We start from the raw sequence: 26,259 nt of genomic DNA, 5'->3' as shown, positions 1-26,259 counted from the left end.
ATGGCAGGGAACACTTTCTGTCTCCTTGCCCTCACTGTCACTCCAGCCACTGCCCTGGGGACCACTCTGCTGAAGAAGCCAGTACCACCTCCCGGAGTCTTTGTTTCTGCCTCCTGTGTCCTGCCTCAGGGCTTCCCCAACCCCAAAGCACAGGAAGCAAGAACAAACTCACTCAGCAATAAGGGAATAAAGAGTCTGAGTCACCGGGCCTTAGATAGTCATCCTAGAGCAGCAGTGGTGCTGGCCAAAGGTGAGGGAAATAGTAAAGAAGTGCTGGCGTAGACAGATGACATATTTCAGGTTCGGTCCTCTGAACCAACCATAGCACTGGACATAGAAAATGGCTCTATTAAACGCCCATAACGAGTCTTGGCAGAGACTAGCTACTCTGAAGGGAACTCTCTGAGAGACTGGACTAATGAACAATTCAGCTAGTCTGAGAGCTGCAAAATGTACTGTTTTTTGACACATCTTATTCCGGCCAGTATTGAGGCAGCTGATTCCACACAAGCTCCATCAGCGTTTCAAAGTGAAACTCCTGCGCCTAGGAAGTCTATCGTTCTACATAATAACTTTTTTAGCTATCACCATATAAGATACTCAAGGGAACTCTAGTGACTTTCATGCAAGTGCACGCAAAAAATATATGGGAGTTAAAGAATGGGGGCTCCATTGACCAATGTGGGATACACACTCACAGATAAATAAATGCCTTTCCCTTTGGTGTCAGGTAGTCACTTTTATGAGTGATTGTACCAGGCTCCTCCTAAGTCCAGACCAAGTATTAGCAGCACAGAGCAGTGACCAATGATGCATGTCATTGTTTTTTCCTTTTTCTTAGTTGTATTCTAGGTTACTCAATCCTGTACTCTGCAATGAATTTGCAAATAAACCACCAGACTGCAAGCCTTTTGACTCAGGCACTGATGTGAAGGAACTTTGATTAAAATACTTAAACTTAAGTCTGTCTTTTTAAAAAATATATGCATATGGACTTTTATATTATTTTCAGTTTGCTGCTGTTAGTGGGAATTTCATCATGGACTCCCCTGTACTGTGCGCCTAGTCCAGACCAGTGTATTTCATTGAAGAATTTGCCTTTGATTTGGCCTCTGCATGTGCTGGCTTTCAGTAGAGTTTTGGAATGCTGTCCTCTTATGGGTTAATCATATTAATTTCTGGAATGCTGACTTTCTCTGTCTTGCCTTAGATGGTGCATAAAAACGTGTGGCTAATGGATATTAGGCTTTGGGGAAAAGCTTCTGTCGTGCTTTCAAGGAGGATTGTCTGGGCCCAGTCACTGAAAGAATTTCATCAGAATCCATTTTAATTAATACTTGTCATGGTCCTACCAAGTACTTGATGGGAATATATATATATATATATTCTGTCTCTTTTCAGCTTTACAATATTTTAAGTTAGTCATTATAATTAACATATCCAAAGCCAGGCATTCAATTGAAACATTGAGATTTGAACCCAGCCCTCTGGGCTCTAATGACGAAATTTGCTTTCATAGCATACACCCTATCACTAGACAACTTTCTTTGACCAGGGCATATTCCAGCCATGAAGCGCACTTAGGGATGTAGAGAAGGTTGCAGTCGTGCCTGAAGGGTAGAAAAAAAGGCTTGTGCATCAGGGAAATTACATCACATTTCATTTGAATACCTTGCAGGTCGATATTTTATAGAGTATATAAAATGGCAGTAAAAGATAATGGAGAAAATAAAGATAATTCATTTTCTCAGAGGCATTGATCATCAGGAGAGGCCTATTTTCTTTCTCTCTTTTGTACCAAATGGGGGGATTTGTTCAATATCCTTAATTTACATAAAATATACAATGTAGCTCGACACTTTAAGTGCTCCTTGCATTTAGTTCATGACTATAAAATCGTTTCCAGAAAGGAGAAATGTCTCTGTGTACTTTATTTACATTTTCCCAAGTCCAACTTTGAAGCCACTAAATGAATAATTCACCAGACTTGATGTGTAATGACTTCGTACAGGGCTTTTTATTTCGGCTTCTCACTTAGTGCACACACTTTCCATGGACTCATCAATAGTCACTTGAGGATTCAACTCCTTCGTCCCATAACATAGGAGTTGAAGCTCAGAAGAGTTTCCCCCCCATTACACACAGACATTAACCATTTTATGTCATAGTGAATAGGAAACTAGTCATATCCTCCACCTTCCTTTAATGTTTGCCGTAGAAGTCAATTAAGTTTCAGGCACAATGACGCAGTGCCTGTAATCCACACAGAAGCAGCTCACTGAAGTGGAACAGCACATGCTGAAAAGTAAGAATACGGAAATAATGGATTTAATCGAGAAATGACGAAGAAAGTATAGGGATGTTTTAGAAAGTGATGGCTTAGTGCGGGGTACAGAAATTAAGTGACTGTGTGAAATGTATGACATATCTATGGCGTGCTTCTGGTATTTTGGGCACCCAGGAAGTGCTCAAAAATAATAGCTGTAAATCTGAAACTGTTGTCCTCTTATCAATAAGGTTTAAGGGAGGGAACAAGGAATTAGGAAAGAATTTGGGAAACTTTGAATTTGGAAGGAATTTGGGAAAACCCGAGTAAGACTTCCTTTACATTATTTCTAGCAACTATAGAAAAGAGGCCCACGTATTGGCCGCACACTCTTTTAGAGCCATCTGTGTAATGGATTTCTAAGAGAAGGTCTTTGTTACACTTTGGTGGTATTCCAATTTTATATAGAAAATGTCTGTCGTACTCTTTAAAACAGAAATATCCAAACTCCTTCTGCAGATACCATGATGAAGTGGATACTAGGAAGACACACTGGCATCTGAATTTTTACAAAAGCCCTAAAGTAATTTTTACTTATACCCGAGTTGAAAACAACAGATCTGCTACTAATAATAATTATAATAGTAAATATTATTTTGAATACAAAGTTCTAAAGCCTATGCAAAATATTTTACACATATTATCTCATTGAATCTTTGAATATTATTGGTCAGCTTATAATCATCACTTTATAAGTGAGGAAACTGAGGTTCAGAGACATTAAATAACTCGCTCAAGGCCTCAGTGAGTGACACAGACAATATTCAAACCCAAGTCAGCTGAGTCCATAGAAGGTGCCCCTCCCAGTGACTGTATCCTGTCTTTGTGTCATGATAGGATTTTCCCTGAAAATAGAGTTTAGTTTCAAGCTCTCCAGTTTTGAACAGTCAGAATTAACGCTAATCTTGTGCTTGAGCTCTGGCAGTTTCAAATACACTTTTTTCACAACTAATATGTGTCCTTCTCATTCAAGTGCATGGCCCTTAAAAAAAAAAAAAAAAAGAAAGAAAGAAAGAAAGAAAAGGAAAGAAAGGGGGGAAAAAAGAAAAGGAAAAAGCAAGTTAGAGCGAATCTGCAGAGAATCTTATCCATTTTGTCTTAGTCCTTGAATCTGGAGCTCCTGAGTGACATTGATTTTTAAATGACATTTTTTTAAAAAGCCTTCAAACCTATTAGTCTTTCTTCTTGAAACACAAAACTCTTAACACCATTCTATTAACTTCTGCCTGATTATATCCTGTATCTTAAGACTCCGTTCACTAATTACTTTCTCCAAGTAGTGTTTCCTGATCTTCCAAAACAGCAGAAGTCTCTGTGTTCTTACTGTATCCTGCATACACCTCTAATAACATAATTGTTTCTCATGAGACTGTTGAGCAGTTGACTCTTAGATACTTGTACATAAAAGTTTTTAGGAGGAAGGAAGGCAAGATGGGGAAAAAAAGGTTGAGAAAGAAGGAACAAGCGTGGGTTCATGGAGAACCTACTCTCTGAGGGAAAAAAATCTACAAGTTATAAAGATGGTGATTTCTAGACAACTTTGGGGATCAGGGGTTAGAAAAATGCCAGAAATATAACTTAAACATGGACAGTATTAGATTTGTTTGTATCTTTCTAATTTTATTTGTATGTGATTCCTTAGAAAAATGTGTGTTTACTCATTCTACGTAGTTGTGGTAAAGTACTAGATGCTACTAGAGCGAGATATGAGTGTCTACGTGAATCAGACAAAGTCCCCCTCAAAAAGCCACAGTCTTTGCAGAGGAGACAGTCACATAAGTAACTAAGCATGACCTCTGATGGGATTAAATGACATTATTGCATGAATCACATCATCAGATTGAGCAGAATCACAGATGCTCGGGTATGGGAGAGAACTAAAAGGAAAACTGCAAGTTTCCTCCGGGGTCAAGAAGTAAGGGAGGGATAGTGGATGGGGAGAGGTGGGTTCACAGTATGAGGGATATAAATGATGAACGTCTAAGCATTACCTTGTTTTGTACACCTGAAACTAATAAATAAATAAATTAATTAATAAAAAAATTAATTTTGTAATAAAAATTTAAATTTATTTTTAATTTAAGTAAATATGTAGACTTCTTAAGAAATATTAATTGGAGTTTTGATCGAAATGTCATTGAATTTTAGGAGAATATACATTTTTATAATATATCATCCCATTGAACAACATGGACCACCTTTCAATTTATTTAGCTTTTTTTGTATACCATGCTAAATTTTTTTCTATTAAAAGTTGTTTTTGGTTAAAAAAAAAAAAAAAAAAAAAAGTAAGGGAGGACTCCAGTGTAGAAAGGATAGGTTTTGGAATAAGACCGATTCAACGTGAAATCTCAGCTCTCTGCTTTCTTGTAAGCTGTGACTCTTAGTGAGTCCTTTAATTTCTTTTAGCCACAGTTTGCAGTGCTGAAAAATAAGGGCAATAAAACAAACCAGAAAAGCTTTTGTGAGGATATGAGATAGTATTTGTGAAGTATCTGGTACATAGTAGACAATTAGTAAATGATGTCATGTTCTGTTAGTTGATACAGTAAATAATATTATCAGTATTGGATGATATCATTAATATCTGCTGTCTCCACCCCAATTATATATGTGTGTGTATGTGGAAAGGGAAGGAGGGAGGGAGGGAGGGAGGGATAGAGGGAGAGAGAATGAATATGAGAATCAGACTGAGTTGGTCTAGTGTGTTTCTAACCTAGCTCACATTTATATTTAATGATAATTCCACATTTTCTCTGTCTAACTGCTACACATTTAGAGAGTGAGCGTGTGTGTGCATGCATGCGTGTGTGTTAATGTGTGTTATGTGTAAGCTAAATGAGATTGATGGAGAAGATGGATTCCTGAATGGTTGCTAATGGTCTAGACATTTCACTGTTTTGTCAACAAAGCCCTATTGTTGAAAGCAATGTTTTCTCACTATGTCAATATCTCTGCCATGTGGTGTTGATATTAATGGAACTGCCAGGAAAGAGATTTAATTAATCAGTTCCCAGAATCGGTACTGTCAGCATTTGTTTCCCAGCTGAAGGTGTTCAGGCCAGCAGGGAGGGTCTCTTAGCACATGTTCAGGCACCTTATTTTTGTGGTGAGAACGTGTTTGTGAAAGTGGTGCTGAGATGCTGAGATGGAAGTTTCATGTCCTCGGTCAATGAACCAGTGATGGGTTGTTTCAATCACAGTTATTTGCAGTAATATATTGTACTGCTACTTTGCAAGGAAAGTATTTTGTAGCACCAGTTCTTACCTATAATGTACCAGAGAATAATTATTTCAATCCAGTGCAAGTACAGCGTTTCTTAGTATCCTAGTTCTTTGCCTAAAACAAAACAAAACAAGCAACAGAAACAATCAATTCAAAAAAGAAGAAAAAAAAATGGTGCTTGGGTCTTCAGTATATTTTACATTTTGAAGATTCAAAGAAGAGGGCTGAATGAGGAGTGCGGCATTAACATCTGTGCTCCCTTCCCGTTGATTTTCATATGCTTCCTTCCAAAGGAAACTGAATCCTTTCCAGGGTCCTGTCTGAGCCAAATGTATGACCAGGTCTCTCTCCGCCATCAGTGTGGTTTAGAGGATGACTAAAACAAGAGCCTGCCCTGTGTGTGTCGGGGCCCTTTGGACTCCACACCTTGGCATTCTCACGCCTTTGTTCTTTTGTTCCTCATGCAAACCAGGCGCTGCTAATATCCAGAGTTTCAAATTGTGGCTTGGAGAGAATAGGTGATCTTTAGGGCTATCCTTATGCAACAAACCATATCCTCCAGCTCAGTCTCCCAGAGCTCTGCATGAGGCTTTTGGGCAGAAACCCAACTCATAATAAAGTAGTATTTAGATTTGATACTTTCTTTCTGTGTCTCTTCCCTAAGGATCTCAGGAGGAAGAGGGTAGCGGGGCTAAGATAAAGCTAGATATTCTGAAATGAAGTCCATTGACTATCGTCCCTAAACTTATGTGTTAACACACACACACACACACACACACAATGCCAAAAGAACTAACTCTTTAAGTGAAATGACACCCGTCTCTCTCTTTCGACACCTATCTCTTACTTACTAAAAGTTATTTTGTCATAATGTGAATTTCTTTATAATTTACAACTATCACCCAAACCCAAACATATTTCCCAGAAAGAGACAATCTGTTACATACAAAGATATTTATTAATTTTTGAAGGAACACTGAGAACGCGACCTTTAATATTTTTCACTCAAATCATTAAATACAGGCATACTTGAGTCATCCAGTGATTAGCACTAGAATGCATTGGAGAAATTGTCCTATGCCAACTGTGACAGTAAATATAAACCCAGATCCCACAGTAAATACAAGTATTTTTTAATATAACTAAAATATACCCTATAAAAATTGATAAATGAGAGCAGCAATCTGTTCTGTTGTGACGAAGGCTGTGTTTATTTTTCTGTCTGCTTTCAAATATTCTGAAATAATAAAGTGATTCTCGGAGGCCTCTAAATTCATATGTTCCTGCTATAGCTGAACTCTGACGGAGATTATATGAATGCATGTTGTTATATGTTGGAATTCACTTGACAGGAGGAGGAAAGTAAAGAAGGGGGAGTCAGTTCAGTGTCGCTAATTATCTGTGAAACTGGATGTTGAAATGTGTAGGAAAAAATAGATATCAGCGACTAGAACCAAGACACTTGAGGAGAGAAATTTGAAGTAAACAATTTATTGGCAGCAAGTCTGGCGGCTTCTCTCTAGGAGGTAGATTGCCTTTGATCTCCTTTTAGGACAGTCATTAACTAAGTTCCTGGAAGAAAATAACCTACCTGAAAACTTGTGATTCTACAAATGTAAGAACCCTTAGGTGGCAACATGGGACATCACTGGCTCATCATGCTGACGGTCTTTCCCACCTCATATTTGGTAACTATTCTTATAGCTACACCACAAAACGAGGAAAATCAGGGCAATCATTTGAGCACACCATTCAAATATTTATCCTCCTTGTGTTTGTAAGTAGTAAAGAATGCATTACTATTATTATTATTATTATTATATTATTATTTTACTTGTAGCATCTCATCATGCAATACTGTTTCAAAATCAAAAGTTATACTCAATATACTTTACTTGAAGTTAGATTTACGAACTTGAACAACTAAACTTCTACAGCCACTTTATAACTGTTTTTGTTGAATCCAAATCCAGTAATAAGAATTGGCATTAGATAGTATCCCATTACTTTAGCAGGTAATATACCAAATGTTGATCATACATTGAGGAATGAATCAATGTCTTCAGTCTCTCAGAGTTGTCAATCTAATGAAAGAAGTAAACAATGAACAAGTGACCCCAAAAATACACATAAGATTATAGTTTCGGTTATATACTCAAAAGGAAACATGTAGGATGCAGTGAAAGATAAAAATGGTGATTGGCAAAAGGGGAATATGGTTAGAATGACAGAAAGAGAATGATTCCCTAAAGAGGTATTCTTTAGATGGAAGGTATGGGGGTAAAAGATCAATGGCTCAATAGGTTCCCGGCCTATGGAAGAACTGATGAAAGAAAGCCCAGGTAAGGAAGAATGAAATGAGCGAAAATTGACATCCGGGTCCCGATCTTGCAGGACAGGAGGGATCCTCATCGAGAGCCTCTATTTTAGTGCAGATGCAACAAGAAGTAAGAGAATGACAAAACTGAAGAGATGCCGTAGGAACAAAGGAAAGAAGAAAAGAGGAGAGGTAGGGCAGAAAGGAAGCATGAAGGAAAAAACACTCCAATTGCTTTGTAGAAAATAGTTTCAATGGTGTTAAAATAGAAGCAGGGCACAGAAGACACTGAAGACTTTGATGTAAATAATGATGCTAAGTTGGACAAGGGTTGGCTTAGTGGATGGAGAGCGGAATGGCTGAGATATATTTGAGATATATTTTAGAGATGAAAATGGGTGGACTTGTGATTGGGTTGGCCATGGATATAAATGGAGTGTTGCAAGGAAGAATTATTTTCTCAAAAGCAACTGATTGAGGCACTCGAGTATTTCTGATTCAGTTAGCATTTATCATGTCTCTTAATATGCTAACCATTGTCAAAGCAAGTTCTCTTACTGGTACAATAAAAAATCACCCCATGATGGTGATTTTTGATTTACAAGTTAGTAAATCATCAGTATATTTGATTTACAAGTTAGAAGGTCAATGCACTCATCTAAGACTTCACAGGCAACTTCATTGATTTTGCTCCTGCTGAATTTATTCTAGAACCCAATCCTTATTCCTACACTTCTCTCTGACCTATATTGCTCATTTACTCTTATATTTACAATAATTTTATGCCAGGGAATATTATTTGTATTGTTTTCTCAGTATGAGATGATGACACATGTGTTATATCTCTGCCATAGGTTGGTCACCTTGTTAAGCCAACAGCAGGTATAAGCAAAAACAAACATTGAGTAAGTTCTAAGGGCTGGTGGGCATCAAACCTGCCCTTTGATTTATAATATTTTTAATGATCACCACAGATCGATCTCTCTCTCTCTCTCTCTCTCTCTCTCTCTCTCTCTCTCTCTCTCTCTCTCACACACACACACACACACACACACACACACACACACACTTAGTTTTTCTCATGACATGAGGAGCAAAATATATACAGAAAGGACCAAACTGTGAAACTGTGGCTGGAAACAAAGATGACAGGATCATTCAGAAGATGATCAGAGCAACATCTGACTGAAGGTTGCCAATTGTGTCACACTTTAAGAAAAAAGGAAAAATCTGAAATTCCCACCAGTCTTTTTAAAAGAAATTAATTCTAAACTTTATAAGAAAATGCAAATAACAGAATAATCAAAAAACAAATTTAGAAAGCACAAAGTCGAAGGACTTAAAGTACCAGATTTATGAGCGAACAGTGAAACGAGATGTGAGCATTCAGAAATTGACACACGCATACGTGGTTCATTTTCAACAAAATGCCAAAGTAATAAAGTGGAAGAAGGCTAATATTTCAATAAATAGCACTGAGATAACTAGATACTATATGAAATAAAATAAAAATTGACTCTTTCCTCACACCATACATACAAATAAAATTGTATTCTTGGGTTAGGGAAAAATCTTAGGATTCAAAAAGCACAAATGATATAAAAACATGACAAATTGGATTTAATCAAAAGTAAAATATTTTTGTCCTTGAAAAATAACCTTGATAAAATAAAAAGGCAAGTTACAGATTTTAAGAAAATCTGTAAACAGGGGAGAGGGAGGTGGTAAATGAGGGTAAAAGGGATCAAATATATGGTGATGGAAGGAGAACTGACTCTGGGTGCTGAACACACAATGTGATATGTAGATGATGTAATACAGAATTGTGCACCTGAAATCTGTGTAACTTCACTAACAATTATCACCCCAATAAACTTTAATTAAAAAAAAAAGAAGAAAGAAAAAAAATGTCTGGAAAGTGTATCTATCTGGTAAAAGAATTGCATCCAGAATGTACCTTATCACTCAACAAGCACGAGACTAACAACTCACTAAAATAAATGGACACATTTGAATAGACACTTCACAGAAAAAAAAGATATAGAGGGCAATAAGCATATTAAAAGGTATTCAACATCATTGGTCATCAGGGAAATGCAAATTAAAACCATTATGGGCTATGGCTACATACTTAGTAAATTAGCAAAAATTTAAAAGACCAACAAGATCAAGTGTTAATAAACATGTGGGACAACTGTAATTTTCAGACATTTCAGGTGGATGTATGGACTGAATCATACCTTCCCAAAACGTATTTGTTGAAGTCCTAAACCTGAGTCCTTCAAAATGGGCTGTATTTGGTGATAGGGACTTTTGGGGGATAATCAAGGTAAAATTAGGTCACAGAGGAACATCCTGATCCATGGTGGCTGGTGTCCTTATAAGCAGTGGACGTTGGGGTACAGACCCACACAGAAAAGCAACCATATGGAGCCACAGGGAAACTGACATCCATCTATAAGCCAAGGAGAAAGGCCTCAGAAGAAATCAACCTTGATGACTCCTTCATCTTGTACCACCAGAACTGTTAGAAAAGAAATGTTTGTTATTTAAGTCTCCCAGACTGTGGTGTTTTGTTGTGGCAGACCTAATGAACTATTATAATATAGTGGGAATTCAAACTAGCAGATCACTCAGGAAAATAGTCGGTTAGTTACTTGAAACGTTGAACATGTATTTCAGATAAGACCTAACAATGCTACTTCTAGTCATTCCTCAGATAAAAGAGCTGTTCACATACAGACCTCTGCATGAATGTTATTAGAAATATTTCTTGTGATAGCGAACAACTGGGGCTAGCGGGTGGGCAGCACATAACTATCAACTAGTAAAAGGACAGAAACTATATGATATATCCATACAATACAATATGTTCCCCAATAAAAAGGAACAAACTACTGACACAGGAAATATCATAGATAAATCTCAAAATCTCTATGCTGAATTAAAGTCAGACACAAGGACGAGTCTAGAAAAAAGTAAAATTGTAGCACCAGAAAGATTAGTGGTTGCCTTGGGCTGAGGTGTTTGTGGGAAGTACTGGGAACAGCTAGAAGAGAACATGAGACAAGTTTGGGGGGTGCTGGAAATGTGTCCAAGCTTGATTGTACTGACGGTTTCAGAGCAGTATACACTTACCAAAAACTTGTCAAACCGTATGAATAATTGGGCTAATTTTTATGGTTTGTAAAGTATATCTACATAAAGCAATGGAAAACATTCTCCAGTAATTATAACATCTTCCCACTAATTATAATATCTTGTGTGGAGAGCTGTGGACAGGTGAGAAGAGGGTACTGTGTGGTCTGGCTACCCTTAACTCTCAAAATGAAAGCAAATCAATGCAGTTTAAGAATTGTGCATAATCAGAATCAAATCATGAAGGGTAAAATGATGATGGTTAAAGAGATCAAGGAGATATATCTATATCTATATATCTATATCTTTATATCTCTATCTCTATATGTATATCTATGACTATGATGTAACTCAAAGGATCATATTATTATTATTATTATTATTTTTTGTTCTGCAGTTGTTGGGTATTTGGGGAGTTGAGTAAAACACTCATCCTTGGAATTAGAAATCCTTATTTAGCAAAATGGGTAAGTTGAACTTAGGTATTTTCCATGTAACTCTAAACTTTAGGATTATACATGAATATATCTTTAACGTCAAAGTTTGCTGGGGATAACTTAAAAAGTGGGTTTCTGGTGTATGAAAGATGTACACTGGTCTTTGAATCATAGAAATGGCTGGAATGAATGTAACTGAAAGAAGGGTCATTCGCAACCTAGAAAATGCTCCTTGTGTAGGTAGAATTAGAATACTTTCCTGAATATGGATTAAAATATATGCTTAAGGTACAATTCTAACAATGTACTTCATGTAATTATTTTTCCTATTGGTGTGATTTACCACTTAGAAAGCAACTGATCTCATTTCATATTTATTACAATCTGAGGAGGTGATTATTAGTTCCCCTACTCTATAGATGCAGTTCATAGCATTTAAGTCACAGAGCTGAACTTCTTTGTTGTAAATGTGTGGATTTGTTGTTTCAAGCATAATGCTCTGCACCTGGAAGAATCTCGTGACATCCAATGCTACTCTCTAAGGTGCTCTTAAAATCAGTCTGATACACATACAAAGGTTAGGTCTCTCTCATTCTACATGAGTAATTTTATGAAAGAAAATATGAAATCTTGGTGCAAAACAGGTGTATCCCACACACTATGGCTAACCCTGTTTTCCTATAATATATTCTCATCAGGAAATGCAACACCTGCCATGTTATCTTTGCATACATAATTTTATTCTTGTTCACTATGTATCAAATCCATATACAGAGCTCATCAATATGCCAATTTAAATTATAGACTACTCTAGTATTTTGGTATAAAGTCATTTCCCTACACATAACTATAAGTCAAATGTAAATTTAGGGCCCAGATTCTGTTTTAAAAAACACAGCCAGCATATGATTCTACTAAAAATCTTTCTATGATGAGTTGGAATATACCATGTATGAATGCTTGATAAATTAAAAATGAGAGTGAATTACACAGGTACACGTTAATGTGTGGACCAAATTGCAATGAGCGTACATATTTTTATTATCGGTTCTTGAAGAGGTTTTCATTTTTCATTTTATTTTAGTGTAATTTATTGTTCTGAAAGCTAGAGGCCAAAAATCACTGGTGTTTTATAAAGAAGATGAACTTATTCAGTGGTTTACAGAAATTTTATACAATAAGGCAATTTGTAAGCCACAGTTTGTAATTATTAATATTGAAATCATGAGAAATGTTATCCCGGAGTCCTAAAATATTTGGTGAGTTAAAATTTAGTCTTTACTCACACTATTTATGTTCACAGAACCGTGTATACACACACTCACACACTTATGTATATTCTCTTATGAGATATGATCAGAGAATATAGTGAATGTTTAAATTAAAAAAATGTATTACAATAAAAGACACATTGCCGTTAATCCCCTTCAAAATACTCCCCTCTCTTTAAACACACTTATCCCGTCATTCTTGCCACTTTCTGAAGCAGTTTTGGAAGTCCTCTTTCTCATGTTTTTACTTCATTCTCCATCATGATAACACTCCATCATATCGCTTCTGGTATGGCAATTTGTGTCAAATAAAAACCTTACAGTGTCTCCTCAGTCACCTTATTCACCGGATATGGCACCGTGCAACTCCTGGCTTTTCCCCAAAGTCAAAATGACCATGGAAGGTAAACGTTTTGAATCAACTCCGGACATCGAGGCAGCCAGGACAGCACAACTAGACGCTCAGAAAAGAGGACTTCCAGAACTGCTTCAGAAAGTATTTTTGATCATAATTTGTATAGTTTTATATTTCATATGACTGCTAGTCTTATGATTAAAAAAAAAACATGCTAAGCAAAGCCTTTCAAGTATAACATCTTGTACTTACTTTATTGTATCTACACTATAGTGTAATTGCCTATTTACCCTATAAAGGTAAGGACAACACCTTCAGGAAGATTGTATACTTCTTGAAGATCAAGACCAAGCCTAGATCACCCTTTTGTCATTGAGAGTGTCAGATTACCTGACATGTAAAGTTCAATCAAAGTATTTTTATTGAGGGGAAAATAACTTAAAAGAAGCGCATGCATAAATGAAACAAAATGGTAGGAGGGCAGTTTATGGCATGGATAAAAATATATTATCTTTAGAGTCAGATAGACCTGGATTCTGTATGAAACCTTTATTTAGCATGGATCAGGAAATAAGTGACCTCTCTGTTACTTGTAAAAAACGGTTAATCAAAAATGTATAAGTAGGTAGTTTAATGATTAGAGTTAGCAGCTCCAAGCACATCCCTCCACAGAAATATTAAAAACCAAACAGTAATTGTTGGAAGCAACTTTGTCCAAATTCAGAAAAACAGTCAAAGTTTTCTAATAACCAAGATAATTCTGAATTAAAAAAAATGCAAATTAAAAATAATAGAAAAGGCTTTGTGGCATTTCTACTTTCTCTTGCTCCTCCCCCTAATCAGCAACAGTCTTAAAGACTACAGCCCGAGTTCCCAGCGTGGGACCTTGGTCCATGTTTTCAGAGAAAACAAAGCACACTTACGTGCAAATTATTGTGTGTATCTGCTCTGATCCAGGGGAGGGCTACCTGATGGATGAATATAAGGTACTTGTCTCTGTTTGCCTTGCTCAGAACTATCTCAGGGCAGAAAAATAACAGGCATTGCTCAAAAACATTGTGAGGGAGATAAAAATCCTGCAGCTACTTGGGGCAAAAGATTATTGTTGAACACACAGTAGACTTCCTACAGCCTGGAGAAAAAGTTAGAGAGAGAGAGTGTCTTTGGGAATTCAAAAGTGTCCGTGCATAGTGGGGAATTTAGAAAGCCTCACACATGCCCAAGATAAGACACATACTCAGAAAAGATCTGAGAAAATGATAAGCATTCACTTATGGTTCTTTTGTAGCCTCAGTGCAAGAAGGAAGTGAAGACTACACTTATTTTCACAAAGAAATTATATATATGTATATGTGCTTATGCATATAATTTATGTATAGTATATAGGTACCATGTTTCCCCGAAAATAAGACTTAGCCGGACAATCAGTTCTAATGCGTCTTTTGGAGCAAAAATTAATATAAGAGCTGGTATATCATATCATATGTCATATAATATCATATCATATCATATTATTAGTAGTAAAATAAGACCAGGTCTGATATTAATTTTTGCTCCAACAGACGCATTAGAGCTGATTGTCTGTCTAGGTCTCATTTTCTTGGAAACATGGTATATTATACATATTATAATGTGTAAAATATATCCCTTCCTGCCTAAATGCAGTTAATATCAAGAATATCAAGCAATTACTGTGTAGACTTCATTCATGTCTTAATATGTTTAATACTTATGCATCATTTTTATAAATGCCTGTTTTCATAAACTATATTTTAGAGTATGTTTTTACAATTTATATAAATGGTATCTTCTAGAGATTGTATGTTTCACTCAATGTTGTTTTAAAGGCTCAGCCATATTTATGAGTATTTGAAGATAATTCATGCATCTTTATTGCCATATTACATTGTATTGTACAAATATGCTTTAATTTATTTATTCTGCCTATTTACGACTTGTACGTTCCTTATTGTGAGCTACCAATGATGCTTTCGAAGGAGGCAGGTTTTACACTAACAACCACTTGATGACTTATTGATTCAATATCTTGGGAAAGGTCTCTGTCTCCATTGTACAGAAGCAAGAGTATCATCTCATTGCTCTAGTTGAAATTCAGATTAATGTCTGCTGTATTTTGGAAGCTATAGAAAATAATAAGTTCAATACTACTGTTTTTTTGTTGTTGTTTTTTTTTAGCAAACTATATTGTACTCTAAGATGGAAAGTCAATCAGCATTTTCTGCATGCATTTATGGTCTCAGCAGTTTGATAGGAACTAGGGATATGGGTGAAAAGAAAAAAGAAAAAAAAACAGTTTCATCTCCATTTTTCCAGAAATTCATTGTCTGCTTGAGATGGCTCATGTGAAGAACAAGAATAAAGTGTAACTGCAGAAGAATGTTGACCTGAGAGGGGTTTGCGTGTGATAGAATAGTTTCAAGAGGGCTTTGTAGAAAGTCATGTATTTTGTAGGAATCAGGGAATTGATAGCACTTTGTGATAAGCACTGAAAATAAAACTAAAGGATATTGGGATTCTGAAGTGGGGATATCCCATATACAGAATAGGTCAGTATTTGAATTTTCTTGAGAATAATCTAACTACATGTATTCTCTCCTATATGGTGCATATTAAACTCTAACAATCTTGGGTATGACAGCTGAATTACTTAGCCAACTTTTTGTGCAGCCACAGTTAGAGGACCTGAAAAGTTGTAGGTATTTATAAATAGCTGGTGAATAAATAAAGAATGAAACATTATCCTCACATCACAAAAGTAAAATAAATTAGAGTTTAAAAAAAAAGAAAAAGGAGGCTAATAAAAAATGTCTTGAGGGCATTACTTTTTCAGAAGCCATTTCCCATCTTCTGTTTAGTTCATGTAACAGGAGACAAAACTGTGTTGTCAAAAGGTCAATTAATCCTGATGAACCAAGAACAGTGTTTTCTCATGGATGATGTTTAAGGTGATTCAACAAGAAAAATAAAAGGCAGGGGACAAAACACATTAGAAACATTAAAGATGCATTAAAAAAAACAATGTATCAAAAACAAAGCCCTTTCAAAATTGTCCTCAGTGCTTTATTTCAAAGCAAGATTGAAAAGTATTAGGGGAAAAAATGCCACATAAACCTTGTAGCATGAATGTAAAATCAATTGATACATACAGTTGTCTCAAAAGAAAAAAAAAAAATCTGACAATAATTGCATTTTGATATATTTTAAAAGCATAGAATTTGTGACTTTTAGCAAGTAAAACCAGCATTCATGAATATATTGCTTATTACTATAATTGCAGACTGTTTTCTACCACAGAAATAATCTCAAATGACTGCCTTTACCTCTACTTCAAGTCCCAACCTATTTTCTAGGTATTTGACATTGTTCATGATTTGCTCACAAGCCTTTTTTTAGTTTATTTTGTGCTTTTCTATGCACTTTATTTCACAGGAAGAGCTGACTTCTCACTGTTTGGACAGTCAGATCTTGTTGGTATGCCAATGTTATTTTCAACTTCCCCTGCTTCTCTAATCGGTCACAACCTAGCTGCTTCCTACTCCTGTTTGGCACCTTCTTTTACCCCATTCTCCCATGCTCACTGCCCTTCACTTTTACCTCCCTCATTCTTCTGTGCCTCTGTAGCTTTTAACATGTATCACCAATGATTGTGTGCATTATTCTCGTTTCCAATAGACACAGGAATTCCTTGAAGGTTTTATATTTTATTATTATTATTATTACTATTATTTTAGCAATTGGAATTTTTCAGTGAAGATTTTCCTTCTCCTCCATTTATTTAGTTGCTAGTTATATCAGTGTAGGCTCCTCGGTATTTATTTTAGTCCCTGGGTAATAATCCAATACTTGCACTACTTATTTCCTTGGTCACTTTTTTTAAAAATATCAATTTGGCCACTGGAAACTCTTTCATGTTAGCTCCTATGCTCTTTAGACATACCCTGCCCATTCCATTACATATATATATATATATATATATATATATATATATATATATATATATATATATATAAATATTTAGCATTTCTTTGCAATCTTGCACCACAAAATGCTCTAGCCAGCATAGTACTTTGAATAATGGCAAGAGCACAATTTGGAAACAGGTAAATTTACGTTCAAATCTGGTTCCTTCTAACTTACTGTTCTAATGTACATTATCTTATTTCTTTAAGTTTCAGTTTCTATACTTGTAAAATGGGCCTAACCATATTAAGAAATTTGACAGTGGTCAATAAATTGTTCTCAGTATGTATTTGATAATTTGTATATTATTAAATGTTCAATATTGAAAAGCGTATCTTTGAATTCATAGCAGGAACGACTCTCCCCAATGAAACAAACATAAGTAGTGAAAATTATTAAAAATACCTTAACTGGAAATTGTTTGAAGGGCATACAACAAATAAATAAACCTTTATTTAATGAAGGAAGTCTGATAAAATCTGGCAAGAACAGTGAGAACCTGTGGCAGTTGAGCCACTATCCACTTGCTCCCTCTCCCCAGCTAATCTTGACTGTGTCTCCAATGAGACTGGATAGATCCAAGACAGAGTTTCCTCTTTCTTCAGCCCTTAATCAAGGCTGACTGTATCTTACTTGGGAGGGCAAGCCACGAGCATTTCTTATCCTATCCACTTCTAAGCCGAAGAAGCTAAGTTCTTGATAAGAGCATGCAAAAGGTCAGAAACTCCCTTCCTCTAGCCAGTCCTTACTCATAAGTACAGCAGCCTGAGAATATTGGGGCCCCAATCACCCCATCTTGTTCTTAGGACAGAGGTTCCACAGTGGCAGTAGCAAGACAAGAAGTCTAGAAGCTACCATATCATCCAGAACCTGTAGTAGTGGCTCAGAGAGTTTGCTCATAGGGAGAGGTCGTTCATAAGAAAAAGAATGCCTGAGCTTTCCCCCAAAATATTGATTTCAAACAAATTATGGGAAATTCAATCCTAGGGTGGTCTCAGAAACAATAACTCCTCTTAATTAAGAGAAGCAAGTTAAACCATAGAGCAGGGTTTAATAGAGGGAACAAGAAAATAGAGAGCCAAGGGGGACACTACAGGGGTCAGCACTAACCTCAAAGACTGGCCTCAGAAACACCCCTTCCTTAATTTAACTGGATCAGGCAGCTCACCAGTTTATGCCCAGGGCAAAGTTAAAAACAGTAGAGCGATTGGCCCATAATTAGTGGAGTCTAACTGGCTGAGTTAAGTGGAAGTAATCAAGGTAAGGATGCAAAAGAGAGATTATCATCCTAACATGACTGTACACATATCTAAGATGTCACCCTCTGAAAAATGAGACCAAAGGCTTCAGGCTATAGGCTACAGGGGTGATACACATCACTGAAATAATCTACCTAAGCTTCTCTCTCTCTCTCTCTCTCTCTCTCTCTCTCTCTCTCTCTCTCTCTCTCTCTCTCTCTCACACACACACACACACACACACACACACACACACACACACACATACACCCCAAGCAAACAATAACAACAAGCCCTGTGGGGCCAATGGAGGTGTCAGTATCCAGAGTTGCTAAAATATATTGCTCAAAAGGTCCACCTTTCAACAACAATAACAAAAGTGATGAGATATGTAAGAAAGCAGAACACATTAACAATACATAAGAATAAAAGCAGGCAACAGAAACCACCAATGAGAGGGATCAAATGTCAGATTTAACAATGGCTACACAGTAGATACTACAGATATGTTCAAAAAACAAAAGATCAAGCTTAAAGATATGAAGAGAGTGTGGAGACACAGGGTCTCATCAAATACAGAATATCAATAGAGAGATAGAAGTTATACAAAAGAGATAAATGGAAATTCTACAGATAAAATAACCAATAACCAAAATAAAGGCATTCTATAGAAAAGTTAAATTGACAGAAGAAATCAGTGAACTAGAAGATATGTTAATAGCGATTATGCAAGCTGAAGAAAAGAGAGATTTTAGAATAAAGGAAAATCAGCAGAGCCTGAGAAACATGGTATGCTTTTAGGCACACCAACATATGCATAATGGGAGTACCAGAAGGACAAAATAATCAAATAGAAAACATATTTGAAAAAAAAAAAAAAAAAGACTAGAAACTTCCCCAAATTTGTTAAAAACATGAACTTCACATCCAAGAAGCTCAATTTACTCTATGTAGATTAAATGTAAAGAGATCCTCTCTGGTATATAGCATAGCCAAAATACTGAAAGTCACAGAAAAAGGAAATCTTAAAGCAAAACAACTCATCACATCTAAGGGACGCTCCAATAAGATTAACAGGTGACTTCTCATTAAAAACAGTGGAATCCAGAAGGTAGTTGGATGACATATTCTAAGGGCTGAAGAAAAGAGGGGAAGATTGAAAACCAAGATTCCTATATCCAGCAAAGTTATCTTTCAAAATGTAGGTGAAATAAATACATTCCAAGATTTAAAACAAAGAAAAACACTGAAGGAATCTGTTGTAATCCAACTCACTTTACAAGAAATAGTAAAAGAAGTACTTCATACTTAAATCAAGCAAACCCACAAATATACATAAATCTGCATGAAAAAACAAAGAACAGCAAAAATAATTATATAATTGTAAAAGACAGTTTAAATGCATAATTTTTCTTCTTTTCTTAACTGGTACAAAATGCAATTATATGAAAATACATATGCGGTTGTATTACTGGACCTATCACATGTAGGAACATAATGTATTTGACAATGACAACACAATGGAAGTGAGAAGGAGCAGAGTTGTGTTGGAGTAAGAAAATGACTCCAGAGAGTAATCTGCACCCCAAGGAACAAATGGAGAGAATCAGAAATAGTGAGTACAAATATAAATAGAACAAATTCCATAAATATATTCCTGCTCACCTTTCTTTTCTCAGCTTATTTAATAAAAAATTTATGAACAATGCTTAAAGCAATGTCATTGGGTTTGTAACATATACAGACGTAATATGTATAACAATAATAGCACAAAAAGGGGTTAGAAGAAATGGACTTATGTAGGAGTAGTATTTCCAATTTCACTGTAATTTAGTTACAAATTTTATGTAAATTCCAATAAGTTAATATGTATATAGTAAGCCCTAGAACTACAACTAAGAAAATAACACTACCACCACCAACAACAACAAAATAGTGAAACAAAATCATTAAAGGAATTTAAATGTTAAACTAGAAAATTTTATTCAATGCAAAGAAAGACAGTAAAAGAGAAATTGGTAAACGAAAAGAACATTAGACAAATAAAAAAGCAAAGATTAAAATTGCAAAGTAAATTCAACTATACCAATAATAAAATTAAATGTGGATGGATTAAAAATCAAGTGAAAAGTGGTGGGACTGTAAAATGATGTTGACACCAATTTTACTGCTATAAATATACCCAAGAGAAATCACATGTCCACAGAAAAATTTGTTCACGGATGTTCAGAGCAGTATAATTCATAATAGCCAAAATTGGAAGCAACTCAAATATCCATCAACTGATGAAAGGACAAATAAAAATTGATATCCATACGATGTAATATTATTCTGCAATTTAAAAAAATGAAGTAGTGATACATGTTGCAGCCTAAATGAACCCTGAAAACATGCTAAGTGAAAAAGTCAGTCACAAAGAACCACATATTGTATGATCCCTTTACATAAAATACTCAGAATAAGCAAATGTGTACAGACAGAAAGTGGACTAATGGTTGCTCTAGTCTGGGGAAGGTGGAGTAAAGGGACTTGGGAAATAAACGGTTTAGGGTAACTCAGTGTTCTAAAATTGATTGTGATAATAGATGCAAACTCTGTGAATATACTACTCTATACATTAGTGCATTAATTTTATGTTATGTGAATTGTCTTATTAAAACTAAAAATATGTTTAAACAAATTTAAAATATATAAATGTATATATTTTTTAATATTATGATTTTATAAAAGTGATTTGTTCTGACATGTACACAGAACCCAAATAAGGATTCAAGGATACAAAGCACTGAAAGACTCCGATAGTTAACTATTAATACAGCTATCTGAAGAAAGGATTGGCTGCTAAGAGAATTGCTAAGAGAATGAATGTTAATTCCCTGATGAAGTTAAAAAAATATAAAGCTACATAACACTGGGAAAGTATTCCTAATAATAATAATAATAATAATAATAATAATAATAATAATACGATTCAATGTTTTTTTAGAAGGATTTGAAAGTTCCAAGGAAATTTGAGGTCCTCAAATTTTATATTTTTCTTTTGGCAAGCTTTTAATTATTTGAGATATTTTTAAGGAAAAGCAATGTTTGTACCATTTCTATAAAATGTATATAAAAGGTACTGTGCAATATGGAGAAAAATGATAGTGTTAATAACATATACTCTAAAAGTTCAATGATACCATATGACAGGAAATTGGACAGAATAGAACTTAACACTGATGGTTTACACTGGGTCCCTGAATGGTCTTTATAGAATTTTAAAAGACTCTCCTTGACCTTGGTACTTATATAATTTTATAGACTCAAAGTATAGAAAGAAAAACTAGAGCTGATGCAACTTGAAGGAAATCTAAAAATAATTACCAAAGTTTTTGAAAACTTATGCATGTTTAGACATTGAGATGCCTGTAGAGGATAAGAACATGGATTCTTGAATTACAATACTGAGATTTGAATCCTATTCTACACCTCATTACTGGCAATGCTTTACTACTCAGAACTTCTATTTCCTTGCCCTTATAGTAAGAAAATCATGAAGAAAATAATATCCTTTCTCACTGGAATACTGTGGGGTTAAATGAGATAATGCATATGAAACATTTAATAATGTTAATAGTAGCTATCATTATCCATTTGATAGATACTATTTGAAGTGTGGACGAATTTCATAGACTAATGTATTTTGATCCAATTCATTCAGGAGTGATCTCTTGATTAATCTTATCTATTCCCTGAAACAAGCTTATTGCTTAATTGAAATAACCTTCAAAAAAATTAGTGTGTGAGTGTATGTGTGTGTGTGTGTGTCTGTGTAAGTAAATATTAGCTAACCATGAGTCATTCACGAAGTCACAAACCTCTGAAAAAAATCATGGAACCAATGTTGTCATGGTGGTTTTCTCTCCATCACAAAAGCTGAATCATATGGGTCTTTCAGTGAGGAAAGAATAACAGAGGACTTTGTAATACAGTGTATAGGGGAAAGTTATAGAAACATGTCTGGCTCTTACAAAAAAAGATATTCATAGCCATTTGAGACCAATATTTGAATTCCTACTGTGCTACCTATGAATTAAATTATATCAGGAAAAAAGATCATTTAATCAGTCAATACAAACCTCCTCACATTATATGTTAGGCTAATAGTTTATAAAATGGTTTAGTACAGAAACAATGTAAGTATGGTACTTTGCCTGATATATAAATAATATTAAAGGTCCCATTTCCCATTCCCCATTCCCTCTCTTTCTATGACAAAATACTGTCTTACTAGTTATAAAAGGAAATGGATCTAGTCTGTCATAATCTATTTCTTGGTTGAGCTAGTATTGTTTTCTAGGAACGATTGATTCCTTTTCTAAGAAATTATATATTATCTTGTGAATCACATTTTCTCTGGATGATTTCAAGTATATGGATCTCAAAATTTACCTTCTGTTCAACTCAAAACAACTTGATAAGGTATGGCTGTCACCCTCAAAAGTGGTTGATTAGCTTTTCCTGTGGGAGCCACTAGGTTGGGAGGAGCGTGGCCGTCTCCTCTCCCTGCCGTGGCATATGCTCATCCACTTATATCAGTGTACTCCGAAACGGAGGAATCACCTTGTAGAAATGTGGCTTTGCCCGCTGTGTTGAAGGCTCCCATTCGACTACATATTGTGAACTTTGTTCACACCAACTTGCAGAAAAACAATAGATAGCTCTGTGCTGTCAGTGGATTAGCAGGTCATCAAACCAGTACTAAGTCATGGGTCCTGGCAGAGCTGTGTCTGGAATTCCCAGAATTTGAGGCAGTAAGACTTATCGTTCTGGCCAGGGTGCCTTTGACAGTATATGTCATGGAGGCTGCATGTTTGCACCAACCAAAACCTGGCTCCTTTGGCACCGCAGAATAAACACAACATGTACACGATATGCCATCTGCTCTGCCCTGGCTTCCTTGGCCTTCCCAGCACTAGTCATGTCTAAAGGTCATTGTATTGAGGAGGTTCCTGAAGGTCCCGTGGTGGTTGAAGTTAAAGTTGAACGCTACAGGAAGAACAAGGAGGCTCCTTAGCTTCTTAAGAAGCTTAAGGCCTGGAATGACATCAAAAAGGTCTATGCCTCTCAGTGAATGAGAGCTGACAAGGGCAAAATGAGAAACTGTCATCGTATCCAGCACAGGGGACCTTGCATCATCTCTAATGAGGACAATGGCATCATCAAAGCCTTCAGAAACATCCCTAGAATGACTCTGCTTAATGTAAGCAAACTGAACACTTTGAAACTTGCTCCTGGTGGGCATGTCGGCCAATTCTGCTTTTGGACTGAAGGTGCTTTCCGCAAGTTAAATGATCTGTGTGGCACTTGGCGTAAAGCTTCCTCCCTCAAGAGTAACTACAACCTTCCCATGCACAGGATGCTCAATGCAGACCTTAGCAGAATCTTGAAAAGCCCAGAGGTTCAAAGAGCCCTTCGAGCGCCATGCAAGAAGATTTATCACAGAGTCCTGAAGAAGAATCCACTGAAAAACCTGAGAATCATGTTGAAGCTAAACCCACAGACAAAGACCATGCGCTGGAACACCATTCTTCATCAGGCCAAGAACCACCAGCTCCAGGGGATAAAGCAGCAGCAGCGCTAGAAGACATATCAGACAAGAAGGGGGTTCCAGGCAAGAAACCAGTGGTAGGGAAGAAAGGAAAGAAGGCTGTTGGCGTTACAAAGCAGAAGACTTTGGTGGGACAACAGGCTGCAGCTACCAAGAAACCAGCAGCTGAGAAGAAGTCCACAAGAAAGAAACCCACCACAGAAGAAAAGAAGCCTGTGGCATGATCTGAAAATTTCTTTATTCCATAAAGGTCAAACCACATTGGACAGCTAATTTTGAATAAAAGCCTGATCAAAGAGGCAGGGAGAAAACATGGGAAAAAGGGGAAAAAAAAAGTGGTTGATAAATAGATTGTTGTGGTAGCTTGAGTTGCGATTTCCAAAAATCAAGAAAGCTAACTTATATTTTGATGCCGCTTCACCCATGTACAGTTCATTCTAAGACAACAGGACAATCCTTTATCATTCTGGGGACCACATATGGCAGGAGAAATGCAAATCCAATTATGTTAAGTAGGTGTGCCCATGTCTTTTTTGGTCCTAGCATTTGAATTTCTGAATTCATTCCTCAAAAGTTTCAGCTACCATTGTGTATAATGATGTGATATTTAATAATGTGATATTTCACCTCATAGAGCTCACATGTATATTTGGAAGAAGCAGGCATAAGCAATCATGATAGTACATGGTAAGAACAGTAATGCTAATGAGCCCTTGTTCCATCTGAGGAAGGAAGGTCATGAGGTTGCGAGACCTCGGAACATAAGGCCTTTGAAATAGGTATTGAAGAGATAATAGAAAATCTCAGATGGACATAGAAAGGAGATTACTTCTGGCAGAGCAATGGGCCTGTGGAAGAGAAGGCATTTGGGAGCATGCCACATCTAAAGAACCACAGAAAGTTTAGTATGAATTTGAAAAGTTAGGTACTGAGGGATCTGTAAATCTCAACAGCCATCCATGCATGTGGACCAGAAATATATGTTTATTTTGGAAAACACAACTGAGAATTACTTTGAAACACAGAAAGGGGAGGAAATCACAGAAATAGAGAGAGACATTGACAGTACATTCTCTCTTCAACAATGATGGTTTTCCAGGGAATAGTCGATCAGTGTTGTCAAGAGATGGTTGTTGTAGTCAATACAGTATGCACAATATGTGCTTGATGCCAAAATGCTGTAATTTCTGGTTCTTGTAAATTGAGTGGCCATTCTAAATATCTGTGATCTGTCACTTAAAAGGTGCTCCATATCCAAAGGTTTCACTAATTTTTCTATGAGATTCAGTAACATCTTTAGCAACCAGCTTAGGATCCGCTTAAGTTAAGAAACTTCCTCTATAGTTTAGCCCGTGATTAAGCAAATCAGCCGTTTTTATGGAGTGCAGTAGAGATGCTACTAAGAGATGAAAACTTTTTTTCATTCTCTATAAAAATCATTTCCATGGTTATAAAGTTTGCAGGTCAGCTATATTTGAACAATGGAGTTAGAATGCGTTGGCTATTGAGAACTACACAACTCTCTCTCAACACAAATGGTTTCATTCAACCTCCTGCACTAAGATGCTTGACCACTCTAGCATGGCTTCTATCAGACAAAGATCTAAAACTATGTCCCTAGGATGATGCTTTGTTCCAGCCATGCCCTCTTAAAATGCCCGCTTAAGAAAGCTCAACACTGCCAAACTACTTCACTTTGTTCCAGCCAAAACCTGACTACTGTATAGGACCTTGACCTTCTTTTTCAAAGATCATTTACTTTAGATAGTTTGCGATTATTAATCCTTCCTCTGCCCCTTTATGAAGTCAATCCTCTACCACCCTGAAAGGTCTCCTCAAACATGGAGGCCATCTCTTTGAAATGCAAACCTCCAGGAAGGAAACTCTCCTGAGTCCCAGCTCCTGTGGGCACCAGACAAATGCAGTTAACAAATCCAGATGGCTTCATCACACAGGCCAACTTGCCTTGATCAATTTCAGTACTTTCCCCAGCATTTTAAATGCTTATGTGGAGGGGAACTCCTTTCTGTGCTGAAGTCTCTCTCCGCTACTGCAATAGTCTGAATAAAATCTCACCCCTTTTACCAAGTATCTGGCTTCGATTCTCTTTAACACTTTCAGGGGGAAAAAATAAGAGTGTGTGGGGGGGACATCCTAAGTCTTCCTTCTGTTTGTTTTATTCTTTTTAAGTTACTGATTTTGCGCAATTGTCTACTAGGCTTTACAGGAAGCATCTCTCTAAATAGAAGTTAGGGTTTGTGAGTGCCTCAGCAGTTTGCTGTCAATTTTAGTGCAGGATATTGCCGATTTCTAGTCAGTTGATAGAGATTATAGCATTCCTGCCTCTCCAGGTTCTGGGACTTCTCTATGCATCATT

The 26,259-nt window shown here is 36.2% G+C and overlaps 1 pseudogene across 1 annotated transcript; it reads left to right on the top strand.

Moving 5' to 3' along the window:
• LOC308489586 (large ribosomal subunit protein uL4-like) lies at nucleotides 1-24,106 on the top strand (annotated as a pseudogene). Its single transcript has 2 exons — nucleotides 1-250; nucleotides 22,787-24,106. The product of its transcript is annotated as a large ribosomal subunit protein uL4-like (transcript).
• Nucleotides 24,107-26,259: the final 2,153 nt, after the last annotated feature.

The sequence above is a fragment of the Rhinolophus hipposideros genome (assembly GCF_964194185.1).
Source record: "Rhinolophus hipposideros genome assembly, chromosome: 21".
In the NCBI taxonomy this organism is placed as follows: Eukaryota; Metazoa; Chordata; class Mammalia; order Chiroptera; family Rhinolophidae; genus Rhinolophus; species Rhinolophus hipposideros.
Note: the sequence above shows the minus strand (reverse complement) of the source record. Positions and strands in the feature narration are given on the sequence as shown.